This window comes from Corythoichthys intestinalis, chromosome 13 (genome assembly GCF_030265065.1).
Source record: "Corythoichthys intestinalis isolate RoL2023-P3 chromosome 13, ASM3026506v1, whole genome shotgun sequence".
In the NCBI taxonomy this organism is placed as follows: Eukaryota; Metazoa; Chordata; class Actinopteri; order Syngnathiformes; family Syngnathidae; genus Corythoichthys; species Corythoichthys intestinalis.
Window position 1 is genome coordinate 39,542,051 of NC_080407.1, and position 16,447 is coordinate 39,558,497.

At 41.2% G+C, this 16,447-nt stretch overlaps 1 protein-coding gene and 1 long non-coding RNA gene across 2 annotated transcripts in view; one reads left to right on the forward strand and one right to left on the reverse strand.

Annotated features, from left to right (window-relative positions):
• Nucleotides 1-16,447, forward strand: part of LOC130927672 (gastrula zinc finger protein XlCGF26.1-like) — an 80,260-nt gene that overhangs the window by 18,842 nt on the left and 44,971 nt on the right. The gene's annotated exons all lie outside the window — the stretch shown is intronic.
• LOC130927702 (uncharacterized) lies at nucleotides 9,786-10,557 on the reverse strand. Its single transcript, XR_009066493.1, has 3 exons — nucleotides 10,414-10,557; nucleotides 10,298-10,348; nucleotides 9,786-9,902 (listed from the first exon to the last, which is right to left on the reverse strand). It is a non-coding gene; the product is annotated as an uncharacterized LOC130927702 (long non-coding RNA).

Genomic DNA, 16,447 nt, shown 5'->3' on the forward strand with positions numbered 1-16,447 from the left:
ACAATTTGAAACCATTTGGCATTTGTATCAATGGAGTCATCGATGGTTTTTCTTGACGAATCCTGTTGCTGAATGCATACCATAGCAGCAGTGATCCGAAAGTCATCTGTGGTTACTCTCTTGAAACCATTAAAGAATTAGGTGGATGTGCATGCATTGTGAGATCTGACATGGGGACAGAAAACAGTCCCATACGAAATATGGAGCGTTTCCTGCGCGGGACCCACAATGATGCTCATGCTGGTGTCAAGAGTTTTATTGTTGGAAGAAGCACCTCTAACCAGAGAATTGAGAGTTGATGGGGCTTTCTTCGTCGTGAGTGTGTGGAATTTTGGCTGGACCTCTTCCACAGACTTAAGGATGAAGGGAATTTTGATGGAGATTTCTTAGATAAGAACCTCATGTTATTTTGCTTCCTTGGTTTAATACAGGCAAGTAGCTACATTTCAAAGGCACTTTGCACATGTTCACTCCCTGTTGGCCAACCAAAGTTTCAAATATATTTAATGTTAATTTTAGAAGGCATCCCTATATGTAGAGCTGTGCTACATTGAACCTGAGATGCTACTTTACAATATGTGTCACTTTCAACCAGCTTGTCACTTATTTTTTTTAAACTTATTTTTTAACCCCTGTAGGATGAGTTGGATTCAGCCAAGGATGTGTGGAACAACCATTTGATCCGTCCATCCAAAAACCAGCATCTGCCTCATGGACGGCCCAATGCCATGTACATGATCCCGGAGCTGTATGGCACCCAGGACTTTTTATGTCAAGTGGGTGAGGAAGCTCTCAGGAGGTGTGAAGGTGACTGCGTCCACCGAAAAGACATTGCTTGTGATGGTGATGTGTTCACTCTATGTACACATATAATGGCACAGAACAACCTCCAAGTTCCTGTGGATGGATATAAGGCCATGGACAATTACCTTTACTTGAGAGAGGAGCTCATCACACGTTTAGGGTTTGTTAGATAGGTTCTTTAAAATTCATAACGTACCTTTTTAATCCTATTGCTGTGTGACTCCACCTTTATTGATATTCATGTGGATGGTGCAGCACCCAAATTACCTCTGTATTTAAGTTGCATTGAAGTAAGTTCCTTGTTGTATTTTGGATCCACCTGAGCATTTTCAAAAGCATCTCAACTGGACGTCCCAAATCCAGAGTGTGAAAATCTTAATCATGTATTAAATCGAATTAATTGACTCAGGTGTTACAGATATCTTAAGTGAAATACATTTATTGAAATGCCCCAGTGGATATATATATATATATATATATATATATTTTTTTTTTTTACTTTGTTAACCTGGAATTTACAGCTCTCTATTCACTCTGCCTTGGATGAATCAACTTCTCTACAAAGTGTCCTCCTCATTCCTTAACATAAAGAACACCCCCCCGCCCCCCCCCCCCCCCCCCGCCCCCTTTGAAGCACCATTACAAGCAAATCCCAGCAGTCTGGCAATTGTTTTGAACCACTGTATCTTTCAGAGTTCATTAAATGTTTGTGTCGAAGCATGTTGTTATCTTTTTCACATTTAGGGATGTTGGGCTTTTGGATTAACTATCGGGACGTGCCTAAAAGGTATTCAAACCTTTACAGGTGAACTTAATGTGACCTTCTCTAAGATTTTGAATGCAAATGTCCAACTGTTAAATGTTTCATAAATTTTTGCACTAGTTTCTGTATTTCACCTCAAAGCCAAAGATCCCTAACTTTTTGTGAGTAGTGTCAAATTACAGATTGCAATGTATTATGTATTTTCCCTTACATTTCCACCCAAATTTGTTATTAAGTTAGTATTTACACGATACAGCGTGCCACAGTTTTGAGATCAAGCGTTCAAGCCAAGGTTCTGGCCTTCATGTGTGGAGCTGCATGTTTTCCCCCATGTCGTCTTATTTTTCCCAAGATCCCTCCCATTAAACAAAACATGCACAGTAAGTCGGTCAACTGAATACCCTCAAAGTTGTCAGTGTAACTGTGAAGTGTTGTCTAGCTGCACTGTGATTGGCTGCCTGCTCAGTCACCTGGGATTGGTGCCTGCACCCTCATGACCCTCACGGGGTTAAGTGGTACAGATGTAGGGCTGGATTTAAAATTTTTTTTTTTTTTTTTTTTACACATTTTTGTAAACTAAATCATTAGCTGTTAACTTCTGTGGGAAACTGACATGCAGTCATTCATGCTAGTCAACGTATCAAGATCATAAAGCTTAAAATTTAAACTTGATATAAGCATGGGTAACAAATAGAACTAAAAAACAATTGTGTCGTCTATTTTCAGTTGCCAAACAACCTTATTTGAACTAGCATTTGTATTCCTGGGTGATGTAACTGGTATTTGTAATTTTAGGTTGATCCTCAGAGAGGACACGGCATTGAACGTGGAGTGAAATGGCATGGTCAAATGCACCACTCATGCACATTGCTGAGATGTCAATCTTGCATCTGTAGCCTTTAAATGTTGTTGTTCAAGTTGGCGAACAATATCATACATTTGATTTCAAAACGCCTTTAAAAAACACTCAAGGGCACTGTACAAGCGATATTTGCGTACTGTATGTGAACTGAGCAAATTTGGCTGTCTTTACACAAAGAAAACCAGATTGGAACATTTTAAAACTTTAAGACAGTACCTAATTTTGCATGGGAAAATGCAAAATGTTAACAATCACGCTGTTCACAATAGAGCCCAAACATCTTCGTGGTGATGAACAAAGTAGTGTACTCCACATATGTAAACAAACAGTGCAATCAATACAGGCAAATGGCAAAAGTTAAAGCGCATGCAAAAAAATATAAATGGTGTATTGACAAGGAGAAAAAAAATGTGGTAACACTATTTGAACATGGCATTATAAGACTGTCATAATTATGACAGAAAACCTGTCACAAACATGAATGAATGCTTATGACAGAGGTCATTAAGAGTCATTCAGTAAATTGTCAATTTTGATGCAAAGTTGTATAGCTTCAGTTTTATCTAAATACAGGCTGTTCCTTAAAATTTGGTCCACCTGAACAGTGACGTGATGTAAATGTTAGGAACAGGCTCTATTTAGATACAACTAATGCTTTTCCTGTCAACTTTGCATCAAAAGTGACATAATTTACTGAATGACAATTAATGACCTCCGTCATAAGCATTATTCATGTTCATGACAGGTTTCATGTCATAATTATGACAGTCTTATGACGCTGTGTTCAAATAATGTGTTACCAAAAATGTAAACAGTAACTCACTTTGGCAGGAAAATGGCCAAACCTCGTGTAAAAGTGCATGCAATAATTAGTCAGTGTAAACTTGTGAATCTGTCCTTTATAAAATGTTAAATTATAAAAGACTAACATTAAACAAATCTTGACAATGCAGCAGCTGAACTGTTCATCAGACATCAATGTCTGTGGTTTTCACTTATTTTTAACTGTTTAAATTGAAAAACAAAAAAATCAGAATTTTTAAAAGATACCTTGCTACCCTTAAATAAATAGGGAGATAAAGGTATTGCTTTTGAATTACAACTAAATAATGTCCATCACCCACATGTTTGCATCAAGTATATGATCAAACTCCTCTGCCAACTCTGGGTAGTATCCGTAGTTATTTGGCAACTCCAGAACACAGCCACACATATGAGACATTGGCCTCCTCGTAAACGCGTTCTCTGGCTCAAAGAAACGCACGTGGATCTTCTGAACCACTAAAAGATCTGCACCTTTGAAAAAAAAAAAAAAAAAAAAAAAAAACATTAGTTAGATCACATGCTACAACCTACTCCACACTGCATAACCCTTGTTTGTCATGTACATTTCATGCTCTATAAATTGTATGCTTTTATAGGTCTGTAACCATCAACTGTGTGTGTGCATAGATTGCAGCAAACTACAAATAACAATTCTGAAGTTCTTAAAGGGTGCATATTATTTTTTTATTAATAACTTTGCTGCCACTTTTTGCTCATTTTGTGTCACCAAATTTATCAACAATGCACCTTACTGTTTACCTCACAGTTACGAGAGTATATTGTATTGTGCTTGTCCACTTTACAGTTTGTATTAGTACCAAAATTTACTCGTTTTAGCATTACAATGGGAATTTTTTTTTTTGCTCAGCTGCTTAGACACGGAGAATGGGAGTCTGAGTGTCTTTTCTGGCGGAAGAGTTTTAATGTGCCGCATGGGCGCTAGGTAGCCTGGTACTCCAGACTCACCGCTGTTCCAGCTATTGAGTCTGGCCACCATTAAGCGGATAAAATTTCCAGGGCGGAGCAAGCCACACCAAACAGACAGCAGAGTGGACCAATCAGCAACGGGCGGGACGAGGGACTTGAAGTAAACATTCGAGGAGAGCGGAGTTTATTCAACATGGCTAGCGCGAGACAGACTGTTGTCAATGACTTGTGTCGATGTGTTTTTGGTCATTTAAAACTGATTCTACCGTCAATTGAAACATATTCTCGGCTCTCTTGTTCGCCATCTGTGTTGTTGTGGAGACGACTTCCGACGTGGAAAAGTGACGTTGCTGGTTAAGAACACGTCACGCAAATAAACGAATCTGATTTGTCGACTGATTTTGTACTTGCTCGAGAGGCCGTTAATGGGCCGGGTCCCAGACTATACTCTCAGTGTTTGAAAAACACAGGGAGAACAGTCTGGCCGTGCCAGGCAAGGCGCTTGGTGTACTCCCATTGTGGTTGTTTATTTGATGTCTGTTATTCAGCAAAGCGGACAGGAAAAAAATGTTTGTTTTTTTATTGGGGGTGGCAAAGAGAGAAACAGACAGAAAAACAATAACAACTAAAGAAGAATACATCATTACATGCTACCTAATATATGTAGCGGTGCTATAGTGACTTGACAAGTCTACCAGGGGACATCATGTGAGATGGGGTGAGGGATGACTAGAAATTGAATTTTGATTCCCTTTTACAAAATTGGCCCTGACATTTTTACATTAATTCATTCATTTCACAACCCAGAAGAACTTGATTTGACAAAATCACTGGACATATTCAAAGTGTCTCAAATCTGTAATGTAAGATGGGCATATTCATTGCTCAATAATGAATATATTTACCAAGTACAACTAAATTACAGAAATTAAAATGAATTTAAAATATATGGCAGATTACCTGTGCAAAATCGAAGAAATTTCTTCAGCCGATGCTCTCTGCAACTCCTGATGAATTTTTAAAGAAATTCAAAACTCTGCAATTCTTTCATGCTGAGATTTCCGCACTCTAACATGGCAATGACCTGCCTTGGTGTCGGGTTAAGGCCAGCATATACTTCATTGAGTCCTCCCGCTGGTAAGATTAGTTCCTTCAATATACTGGACCAACAGTCAGCAATATATGTGGGGTCTTGGATGAGCTCTTTATGTGCCACCTCGATTAACGTTTTCTTAACATCCCCCTTGTTGACAACAACTTTAACTTTATGGGCATCAAGAAAGTCAATCCACTCTTCAGTTTCATTGACGGGGAAAAAAAATGTTCATAGCTTTTTCGGCCACATCCTTTTCTTCTGTGGGAAGTGTGTGGGAAATTCTCCACCACTTCCCGACCGAAACAAAGTGAAATAAAGGGCTTCGCCAGAGCAACGGGAAAGTACTTAACCAGGTTGTAACCAAGGACCATGACTTGGGCTATATTAACCCAATCGTCCTTCAGGTCATGTCTCGTCATCGGCACCTTCGTTGTTCCTCCGTGAGTACATTTACTAAAAAAACGTCTCCCAGTACTCACTCAAAGCATCGCGTAAGACACCACCGCTGTCTTCCCCCTTTTCCATGTTACCATTAGGGTGGAACATTTCTATTTCCACCAACATCTCAGCAATATTTATATTGCTATATAATATATACCTATATATATATATACCCCATGGCTATTCTGACCGATAAGTAATGCCTAAATATTTCTATTATGCATACAATGCTGAATGTAGCTGTATTGATTTAAGCAAGACAAATGTATAGATTAGGGATGCTTAATATTTAGTTTGCTATTCCTAAACACTTCCAGTACGCATATAATGCTGAATTAAATTGTTTTGGTTTGAGTAAGGCACATATGTAGATTAGGGCTGCATGATAACTATTTTGTCTGTACCTTCGAAACACTTCCAGTTCGTATATAATGCTGAATTAAGTTGTTTTTTGTTTGAGCAAGGCACATGTGTAGATTAGGATTGCATGATAATTACTTTGTCTGTACTTCCTAAACACTTCCAATATGTACACAATGCCGTATTAAGTAGATTTGATTTCAACAATACACACGTACAGATCAGGGTTGCATGATAATCACTTAGTCTAGTAGAGTCACGCATGTCTCACACTACACATTTCTGTACTGGCGCTCATATCTTTTTTCTTTTTCTGGGTTATTTGTCTACCCTTTTCCACACTGCTCTTTTCAAACACACACTAAGTACACACTTTAAAATTGTAATGTTTTGTGTTGATGCTACCCATGTATTTAATCCTTCTAACAACGTCTTAATGTTGTGTGAATTATGCCAAGAGGTTTACAAAAAATTGCATTCAGTTTTATTAGAATTTTATTTATTACATACTCGTATGGCTTCTAATGAACGTGAATGGTTGTTGACATTCAGGACCGAATATTATAACACACATCCTGAGATCATTACTTTCCTTAAGATACTTATAAATATCCGCATATGACGTATATAAATTTTGTTTCATTTAATGTGAATGGCTTCCGATCGCAGGCAAAGAGAACTAAAATTATGGAATACATCACCAAATTCAAGGCAGACCTCTTCTTTATGCAAGAGTCACATCTAGCCAAATCCGAAGAGAAATATTTTAAACACTCAAATTTTAACTTGATGTATTCAGCCAGCTATAACAGCAGACAAAGAGGAGTATCAATATTAATAAATAAAAGAAAACTCATTCACATTAAATAGTGCAATTGCAGACCCGGAAGGTAGATTCATAATAGTACAAGCCACCATAAGTAATAAACTGTTCACATTAGTGAACACATATGCCCCAAACAACGAGGACACACAGTTCTTCCACAATATCTTTGGTAAACTGAGTGACATGTCAGTGAACTCAACAATTATTATAGGAGAGGACTTTAACACAACTCTTGATCCAAGTATAGATAGCTCCAATTTTAAACTCACTAAACAGTCACAAACTGCAAGAACCATTAGGAAATATATGGACGATTTCGGCTTAAGTGACGTCTGGAGAGCAAAACATTTAACAAAAAGGGAATATACCTTTCAATCCCTAGCCCATGGTTCGTGTTCAAGAATAGATTTTTTTCTAGTGAATAATTCCGCTATTAATAATATTTCGCCAAGAATACATCCAATAATCATCAGTGATCATGCACCAATTTCTTTAGCCCTTAAAATTGACTCCCGCACGATACCCCACGCAACCTGGCGCTGTAATGATTCCTTATTAGATGACCCAGCATTTGATACATTCGTTAAGAAAGAATGGTAAGTCTTTATGGAACTTAACGATTCCCCAAACATCTCACCATCATTGCTTTGGGAAACAGGAAAACGCGTAATTCGAGGCAAGATTATCTCATATTCATCATATAAAAAAAACAAGAACAGAAGTTGGAAAACGAATTAGAAATAAAAATCAAACAACTGACGGAGGAATTCGCCAATAATCCCACAGACAATACCACAAAAGAACTTTTCAGCGCCAAAGAACGGCTCAATAGTATTCTGTCTAAAAAAACTCAGTTTCTGTTACAACAACTACGATATACCAACTTTGAGCATAATAACAAATCCGGGAAATATTTAGCAAACCAACTCGAACGTAACAAAGAAAAAACATTAATTACAACAATACAAGATTCAGCCGGCATAATAACACAATCACCAGAAAAAATTAACGAAACTTTCTATAGCTACTACAAAAACTTATACTCAGTGACAATCGATCATAATGAAGACATTGACCTATTCGTTAATAATCTTGACATCCCCCAAATAACTTTGGAAAGCCAACAATTGCTAGATACCCCACTTACCCTCGCTGAATTATGGAATGCCGTAAAGCAGGGTTCTCCAACCCAGTCCTCAAGGCCCACTGTGGGTCCTGGTTTTTGTTCCAGCCGATCCAGCAGAGACAGTTGAACCAATGAGGCTTCTGCTAAAACAAGCCACACCTGACTGCAATCAACTGATTGCACTTGTAAAACACCAGATTGGGGAAAAAGTGTTGTCATCTTGTTTGGTAGGAATGAAATCCTGCACCCACAGTGGGCCTTTGTGGAATAGGTTGGGGACCCCTGCCATAAAGGACATGCCAACAGGTCGCGCACCGGGGCCCGACGGGTTCTCGACATCATATTTTAAAGGGGAACTGAAGAGCTTTCCGGATTTTGGTGTACTTTTATGAATATAAACTTGGGTCAAGTTCATCAAAACAACCATGACATTATCAACACGTAATTGTAAGGATAATTTGCGTTTTTTTTTAGTTTTTTTGCACTCCGTTAATAGTCCCTTCGCAAACCCAGAAGTGTGACGTAGGCAACAGAAGACTACCCACAGCTAACATAGCAGCAACAACGATGTCAGTGATATTTCCACCAAAGGTAACCATTCAGGATCGCTCTTTTGTGACGCTACCGATGGCAAAGGCTCCCAGGAAAGATGAACTACAATTAATCCCTACATGTTTGAACCTGAGGCGTCAGATGACGGCGATTTACTTGACACAGCAGATGGCGTCATGACGCCAATTGACAGCTCGACACTTCACGAACGGGAGAGTGAGTGGTAAGTCCAGCATCGTGATTTTTTTTATTAGAATGCGATTACATGGTTGTATATTTTTCCATGCTCTACACATAGCTAAAACTGGATATTAGGTAATGGGACAGTTCCTACCGATCTAAATATGATAAAGCTAGCCCAAATGTGGCTAAATGAATGCTCTACACATAGCTAAAATGGATATTAGGTAATGGGACAGCTCCTACCGATCTAAATATGATAAAGCTAGCCCAAATGTGGCTAAATGAATGATATGTTATTGATATTTCAAAATAAATGACAAAACCATTTTATTTTCCAGGTGTTGCTGTAAACCATCAAGTAATTACCCTTACAAGAGTATGCCTGTGTCATCAGGAGATCCCAGACGTGAGAGCCAAACTTGCGGAGGCTGAAGCACTGACAGGGGCATGAATTTCATTAAAAAAATAAAACCATAAATTGTTAACAACATTGACACATTTTGTTGACTGTTTAATGTATTCTATTGGTATATAATATATTTTAATTATATTACATTCTGAAAAAATATTCAATAGGCCGCAATAATAAATGATACCAGGTTTATGTTGAATCAGCATTAGCTTTCGTTGTCAGATTGTGACACAACATGTTATACCAAGCACACAACGGCACACATCAAAGAGCATAATTTTAGTAAGCAACACAAAGTTAGGATAGCAACGGACTAGCGCAACATTGAAAAATGATAATGGCAGTGGGAAATATGTATTTACTCTTTTCTGTAGCATGAAGTGTTCTTTATACAAAGATAATGCATTATCATTAAAATATGAAGGTAACTTGATTTTTCTTTTAAAAAATGTGTACTGTATATATGACTAGTTTATGATTTCATGTCATCAAAATTTGCTACATTTATTTCTCCTAAATCATCGTCATCTGATGTCGCAGACGGAAGAAATTCAGCATCTGGCAGGCCTCATAGGATCTCTTCAGTTGTCATCGCTGGACACTCCGGTCATCATATGACTCGACCCACTCTCTCTTGATTTTGGGAAACTGGGTGGCAACTGACTTGCAACGCTTTTTTCATCGTGTTGAGGGTTTCCGCCACTTAATTTTTTATGTTTGGCTTCCTGGAGGAAAAAAAAAAACCACAGCAGCATGAAAATATTGGATGAATCCTAATTTTAATTTAATAATAATTTCTTGGTGATCAAATAATAATGCCCCAGTCATAGCAGCATCTATTTGATGCTATTGTTCCCTCTTCAAATAGGCAGACCTTGATGTTGAAATATAAAAAAACGAGCCAAGGACCCATTTGGTGCTGGGGACATTTGAATTTACATAACACCTATTGATATAGTAATAAAATCACATGAGTCGACAACATGTCAGCCAACCTATCTACTTATGACAGGCCAACAGCAAAAAAAAATTAAAAAAAATGTCGCACTTCAACAAACTGGCAGTAGGAGTCCCCCTTGTTTATAAAAAAAAAAAAAAAAGCCATTAATGTTCTACTTACGTCTTTGGAAAACCAAGGTTGCATTGTTGTAGGTTTTCAAAGCTGTCGTGGCTGAAATGATGAAAACAATGAGCCGATTGGGGACCTGTATGCATGCTAACAAAAACGGTCCAAACCTTTGCAGGAGAAGTTTTTTTTTTGGACCACTCCTAGAGTCTCGAGTCTTCCTGTGAGTAATTAATATCGCTACACATCGAGATGGCATGACGAATCCCGCGAGTAAAACCCAGAAAATGTTTGCAATATATGGCGAGGATAGCATGGTGCTATATTTCCGTGTTCAGAGTGGTGGCGAGGCTTCCTGGAAGTTACGTCACGAGGTAGGGGTCGGCAGGACGGCGCGTCCCTCGTTGCTATGGTGTTGCTATGGCCATAACTCAAAAACTACGTGGTCAATTATTTTATTTTATTTTTTTATGTGACTTTTTGAGAGAGCGAATGACGCATTTAATACAATTCAACTGAGTAAAACACTTAAGAGCGAAATCTGAAAAGCTCTTCAGTTCCCCTTTAAACACTTTTTGGAATATGCTGGCACCACTTTTCTATAGAATGGTTCAAGAAATCAGTGCAAAGGGTCAAATTAGAGACAGTATGAACACTGCAGTAATCAAACTACTGCCAAAAGAAGGGAAAGACCTAACCCAACCAGCAAACTATAGACCAATATCCTTAATGAATACAGATATTAAAATTATAGCAAAGGCTTTAGCTACTAGATTAGAACAAACTCTTCCCACTATAATTCATAAAGACCAGACCGGCTTTATTAAAGGACATAACTCTACAAACAATATAAGACGCTTGTTAAATCTTATTAATATTGCACAGAATTATAAACAGAAAGCAATTATCCTCTCTTTGGACGCAGAAAAAGCATTTGACAAAGTCAACTGGATTTTTCTCTTCAAAGTTTTGGAAAAATTTGGCTTCGGTGAGCCATTTATCCGCTGGATAAAAATATTCTACAACGCCCCAAAAGCCACTGTAAACACAAACGGGGTCATTTCACAAAGTTTCTGTCTTCAAAGGGGAACTCCACAAGGCTGTCCACTCTCACCCCTATTATTCGCTCTATTTATTGAACCATTAGCAATTGCAATTAGACAAAACGCTAATATCAAAGGGATCTGCTCGCACACATCAGAACACAAAATTAACTTATACGCAGACGATATACTATTATATCTAGAAAAACCAGAATCCTCCTTACATGAGACTTTTGAACTAATAAAGACATTTTCACAGATATCAGATTATGCTATAAACTGGTCAAAATCAATTATAATGCCCTTATCAACAAACTCATGGAATCCTGCAAATCAAAATCACAATATTCCAATAGGGAATATAAAGTATCTTGGAATCAACATTTCACCAAAACTTACAGAATTAACTAAACTAAACCATACACCCCTCTTAGCAAAAATATGTGACGATTTGACACACTGGAATAATCTACCCATCTCACTTTTGGGCCGGATAGCAACAGTCAAAATGAAAGTATTACCACAAATAAACTATTTGTTCTCAATGATCCCTTTTAAACCCACTCAAAAACGGTTTCAAGACCTAGACTCAGCCGTCACAAAATTCTACTTTAAAAACAAGAAAAACAGAATTAGCCTTGCCAAATTGCAAAGAAATAAACCAGAGGGGGGTCTAGAGGCCCCTAATTTCCAAAACTATTATATAGCAAATCAAATACAATATCTTATTAGGTGGTTATATCTTAACACTGAACAACAGTCATGGCTAGAATTAGAGCAAACAGACTGCAACCAAATACAATTGGCAAACCTCCGCTTTATTAGTTCTAGTATTAAGCACCATAGCTGCTTCAAAAACCCAATGATAGCATGCACCTTGAAAGCCTGGTGGAGAGGTATGGAAATTACGCAATCACAACAAGCCCCGTGTAAATTCTCACCAATCTGGCACAACCCAGACTTTGGCGTTAATAAAATTCCTATTCATTTCAGCACATGGGATGATACGGGAATAAACCAGTTACAGCATTTGTTTAAAGATAATACATTCATGTCATATGAAAAAATAATACAAGATTTCCAGATCAAAGGGGTCAATTTCCTTCAATATAATAAAATCAGGGCAGCCATAAGAAGCAAATTTCCATCACTAACGGGTGCGTTAGACCCACCACCTTTCGTAAATAAAATAATAAATATACATCCTCAACAAAAAAAAAATACTTTCAAAAGTATATAAAGCCCTCTCATGTAACAACTCTACCGGGGGGGGGGGGGGGGTGGTGGGGGGGGTGTATGCGGCAGCTACGGTTCCCTCCCAGGTCCGCCCGGCCGGAGCCGCGTCTCCCTGTACCGGGTGCCGGGGAGGTGCCCTCTGGTGTCATGCCGCGCGCCCCTCCTGGCCCGGGGGTGGGTTGTGGGGGGTGCGCTTCCATCCCCTTGGTCTGTTTCCGGCCCTGTCTGCCTCCCTGGGCTGCGGCGGCCGCCGCTGCCCCCCGGCCGGCGGGGTCGTTAACGGGGCCCGCGGGGCCTTGGGTGAGGCTTGCTGTCCCTTGCCGGTGGGGCGGACGTCCCCTGGTCGCCGGCGCTTGGTGTGGCGCCTGCTCGGAGTGCGGGGTGGGTGCTCGGTGGGTGGGAGGGGGGTGGGCGGTCGCGGAGGCGCCGTGGGTGGTCTGGGGCGGGGATTGATCAGGGCCCTGACGCTTCTTCCGCCCTACGGCCGGTGGTTCTGGTGGACGGGGCCACGCCCGCGGGAGCCTGCCTCTTAACTCACGCACTTCTCACTCCGGCACTGTAAATATTTTTCACCCTGGCACTTACATGCTCATACATTTCTCCGGGGAGAGTTGGGACGGGGCTTTACAGTCCCGGCCCGGCTCCCCCCTGTTTTTAATGCACCACACACCAAGGTTGTGGGATGGTTGGGACCTGTTGGGGGGGGGGTACCTCACGGCTGCCTCCTCACCACAGGCCCCGCCATCCCTGCACCTTTTTTAAATGCACCACACACATCATACTCCAGAGGAGAGCTCCGGTAAAGGGCGGTGGGACGGGCGGCTGGACAGAAACTCCATGCTGCGGTCCCACTGCCCCAAGCCGAGCTCTCCTATTTTAATGCATACATTGCACTACCCTCCCCTCACACCCCCATCACGGTGCTGGGTGATGGCTGCCAGTCGGGAACCTGGCAGCCACAGTAATAGGGTGGTAGGTGGGTCCCACACTTTTTCTATATGGCGTGGCTCCTGGGGTGTGGCCTCCCCTCTGCCTCGGCTGCCGGCCGCGGGAGTGGGTTGGGGGGTCGGGTCTCCGATTTTGCATCGCCCCGTGGCAGTTCCTGGGCGTTCTCCTGCCTCCGCCTTCCCCTCTCTTCTCTGGCTGGGCATCCGCCCTGCGCTCCGTTGCGAGTCGCTGGCTGGGCGCCGGTGTATCAGCGGGGTGTCACCTGCACCGGCGGGGGGCCCTGCCTTGCCTGGGGCTTGGTGGGACGCTGGGGGTCCCGTGGCGTGCCGTGCCGGTTGGGGGGCTGTGGCTCGTGGCCCGGGTGGGCGGGTGGGGGTGGGTGTAGGCGTGGGGTTGGTGATGCGTCCCCTCCTGCCATTCCTGAAGGCCGGTTGATGGGTGCGCGGGTGGCCCGAGGGACCACCCTGGGTCCCGGGGGGGGGACGATGGCTCCTTTGCTGGGCTGCGGGAGGAGGGATGGGCTGCGCATGGCCCCCCGCTCCCCCGCCCGCCCTCCCTCCCCGGGCTGGCTGGGTGGGGGCCGTGGCCCTGGGTTGGCGCCTGCGCGGCTTCTCCGCCCGTCTGCGTGGCTGTCGCGCGCCCGGTGGGGCTTGCGTGCTGCTGGATGTGGTAGGGCATGCTCGGGTTGGGGGTCCCGGTGCCGGGATTGGCGATGCGGCGGCGTAGGGTTGGTCGCCAACGGGCTTACACTCATAAGAGATTCACACGATTACTGGGTTCTAGATCACAGAACTGATTTGTGTACACTCTACGCCTTTCAATCACTTAGCTTATAGGCTTATAGACACCCCCACCCCCATTCTCCTCTTTCACTGGCCAATAGGCCCCCACATGGTGTAAACCGGAAATACATCTCGCTGACGATAGCACCAGCATATTAGTAACTAGTTTAGATGTTCAATGTATTTCTTGTTGTTGTCTGTGTATGTTTCTTTTCTTTCTTCTCTTGTATTTCTTTTCTTCTGTCCCCCCATAATCCCTTCCTGTTCGCTGCTTTGTCATAATAAAAAGGTATTTTGAATGATCACAATGGGAGTATGTCAGACTCTCAATGTGAAACATTAAAACTGTTCAGAATCCGGTCACTTAGACTTCCATTCTCTGTGTCAAACAGCTGAACAGGACAGGTTTTTTAAAAAAAAGAAAAAAAGAAAAAAAAAAAAAGAAAAAAGAAAAAAATATATATTTTTATCATCATGTGAATAACTTAGTACATAAACTGAGCACTTCAGAAATTGGTCCTTTAAAAAAGTGACACTCGGACAGTCAGCAAATCCTTCTCGATGCTTCGCTGACGAGAACCAATCATCGGCCCAAACCAATATTCCAATCACGCGCACTCTTTACGTGTACATGGAGTGCTTGAAGAGCCTTTGGTTGCATTGCAAAGCTGCGAAAACAAAAAGCAGGCCTTATCCACACCAGCAGACCAGAGCGCAGCATACACACTTGCCTGTATTTGCCAGAAGATTGAATTTGGTGAGTAATGGTTTCAATCGTTTTCATATTTTGCAATATTAAAAAGTTACTGCCATTCGTTGCAGCTTGTGTTGAACACTGCTGGAGCTAGCCAAATCTTCCGTAAAAAGATAGCTCCTGTTAAATTAGCGTCAAGCTTGTGTATTTAGCGGTAATATAAACGAAGAAACACACTGTTGAGTCAAATTAAGCGGCATGCTCTCAGATGGAGGGGGGCGACTCGCATCACTCCCATAGTCCGCCTGAGACGCGTTATTTTTGGCTGGGACTTGAGCTGACGGCCGGTGTCGGCACAACACTGGCCCGACGAGTGGTGGGAATGATTCTTCCTTCTTAAAGCTTTTCAGAAATCCAGTAATCCCTCGTTTTTCGCGGTTAATGGGGACCAGAACCGGCCGCAATAAGTGAAAACCGCGAAGTAGCGCCCCCCCATCCCCAAAATTTTTGTGCGTGTTCAATGTATTTATTCAGATTTTACATTGGAAAAAAGATACATATATAAGACATGTTTTTTACCCCCCCCCCCCCCCCGCCTCCCCCAAAGTATCATTTATAAATGGTTTTTAAGCACTTCAAAATGTACGAATTATGATAAGTTTTAAACATGTTACTGCCCCACCAAATTATTTTTAAATAAGAATAAAGTAGTAAGAAAATGCTTGGCTTTATTAAATGCTTCATAGTGAATCTACTCAAACCCTCTCAGGCTGCTCACTTTGTTAAACGATGATTGAAACATGTGCAAACTTTTTCTGTGATTGAATTTTGGGGGGGGGGGGGGTTAAGTGAGTTTTAGATTTTTTTGTTTGAAGCAACTAAATTTTTGATTGAATAATAAAGACACAAATGTCCTAGCCAAAATGTGGCCCAAATGCAAAACAACAGTACTTCAAAGGAAAAAGTTGTTTCAATCAAGAAAAATAGTTTTCAAATGCTTTTTTATTTATTTTTGCAATCAAAAACAATTTTTTTTTAATTGTAGTGACTTTTTGGGGATTACAAATACAGTGCCTTGCAAAAGTATTCGGCCCCCTTGAATCTTGCAACCTTTCGCCACATTTCAGGCTTCAAACATGAAGATGTGAAATTTAATTTTTTTGTCAAGAATCAACAACAAGTGGGACACAATCATGAAGTGGAACAACATTTATTGGATAATTTAAACTTTTTTAACAAATAAAAAACTGAAAAGTGGGGCGTGCAATATTATTCGGCCCCTTTACTTTCAGTGCAGCAAACTCACTCCAGAAGTTCAGTGAGGATCTCTGAATGATCCAATGTTGTCCTAAATGACCGATGATGATAAATAGAACCCACCTGTGTGTAATCAAGTCTCCGTATAAATGCACCTGCTCTGTGATCGTCTCAGGGTTCTGTCTAAGTGCAGAGAGCATTATGAAAACCAAGGAACACACCAGGCAGGTCTGAGATACTGTTG